This window comes from Galeopterus variegatus, unplaced genomic scaffold, assembly GCF_000696425.1.
Source record: "Galeopterus variegatus unplaced genomic scaffold, G_variegatus-3.0.2 Scaffold599, whole genome shotgun sequence".
NCBI classification, from domain to species: domain Eukaryota; kingdom Metazoa; phylum Chordata; class Mammalia; order Dermoptera; family Cynocephalidae; genus Galeopterus; species Galeopterus variegatus.
Genome location: NW_007726710.1, coordinates 343,602 through 345,331, shown reverse-complemented (window position 1 = coordinate 345,331; position 1,730 = coordinate 343,602). Strand labels below are relative to the sequence as shown.

Sequence of the window (1,730 nt, the reverse complement as noted above, 5' to 3'; positions counted from 1 at the left end):
GTGCTACCAGAGGCCAGGGAGAAAATAAAATTTAATAAATGGTGGAAGAATCCAATCTCCCATCCTTTTCATATTCATGTCTTCTATAACCCAGGTCATTGGTAAAAACAAAAGTTCAAAGCTCAGCAAGACTCTTAATCATTAAGGATAAATTTAGTTATGATAAGGAGACTTGGTTCACTTCCTTGCCTGAAAAATATATTATTACTAAGAGATATGAAAAAAAAAAAACTTCTTACAAAAAAAACCCCACAAACAAACAAACTTCAAACAAAAATTTGTTTGAAAATTTTGTATAAATCGCTCCTGGAAATTTTGTATAAATTGCTGTTAAGTAGAAATTCCCTTCACCTGAAACAATTTCCCATATGTTCTGAGTATTAAAGGCTTAGCTCTCCATGCTGATACTGGTGCCCCCTAGTGAAAAGATACATGGCAACCCCAACAGCCTCACATATAATCAGTTTTATTGCCAGGTAAGAAATTCATATTAATATAGTGAGTACATATGTTTACAAATAAACATTCTTAGAAAACAAACAAATGTTTTTTTTCTTCATTGTAGGAAGTATTATTGGTATCATAAACTCTGCAGTTGGTTGACAAGGATTAACACAGGTTTACTTGCAGAACATACAGTTACTAAAATATTTGCACATAAAATATGTTCCATTTACACAAAAAAAAACGGGGGGTGGGGGGAGTTAGATGGGAATACCAGGAGGAGCCCAAGGCGATGGAGGCTGAGATGCTCTGGAAGGAAAGGGAAGTCAGACTCTGGTCCCACTGGGTTGAAATCAGGTGACAGCCAAAGGCAAGAATTAGATGCTAGTGTCAGGGCATGGCATGAGGAGAGGACAGTCTCTCTGCTTACCTCTGGCTTTCCCTCTTCTAGGTCTCTCTCCCCACCCAGCTATTGGATCCTTGTCTTGGTACATGCAGTCACACACACTACCATAGATCGTCCCCTCTTTCAGAATGGAGACATCTGTCCACCCTCCTAAGAGGAAGACAGAGAATAAATGGACCCTCCCTGTCCAAACTTCCCTCCTCAGTTCATCTCCCACAGCCAACTGGAAGGTGATGAGACTGAGAACCCCTTCTTGGGCCTTCCTTCTTGGGCAGTACTATTGGGAAGTACTTGTCTTCTCGGGCTGTCATCACTGCTACATCTGATTGACCAGGCTGCAACTTTGCTGCCAAAATTACAACTGCAGACCCCACGGAATCCAGTTCACTAGATGAAGTTCACTCAGAAGAGAAGGAGCATGAAGAAGAAATAAAAAGCCACGGATTCAGAGACCCAGAAAGATGCTTCATCAGAGTTGGGATGAGGGTGAGGTGAAATGGGTTGAGGGCAAAGAGCAAAGACCAACTAAAGGGGAGATAAGAATTACAGAACCTCTGGGCTGGAGGGAACCTCATAGATAAGCCGGCCAACTCAGGAATTTTTGAAGTGTGGGCTATGTATCATTAGCGTATGCAAAATGATGGTAGGGAGTACTCGGATACAGCACTATTTAGCACTGACTCAGGAAATGATTCCCTTCTCATTTATGTTTAAAGGAGAAAGTCTCCATTGGGTGCTGGTATCTTTAACCACTCTTTGTCTATGGTTAGTCCCTTCTTAATAGAGAGAGAGCCTGCCAGGCTTTAGGTTCAGACTCTCCCACAGGCAACAGTATCCAGCTCAAATTGAATCATTGCTGCTTTGTTTCCTTTGTACTTAT

General features: G+C 41.4%; 1 long non-coding RNA gene across 1 annotated transcript in view; it reads right to left on the bottom strand.

Moving 5' to 3' along the window:
- Positions 1-450: 450 nt before the first annotated feature.
- The window catches only part of LOC103588655, a 2,783-nt gene continuing 1,503 nt past the window's right edge, over positions 451-1,730 (bottom strand). The window contains exon 3 of the long non-coding RNA XR_550327.1: positions 451-1,558. This is a non-coding gene — a long non-coding RNA (uncharacterized LOC103588655). The remainder of the gene's footprint in view (positions 1,559-1,730) is intronic.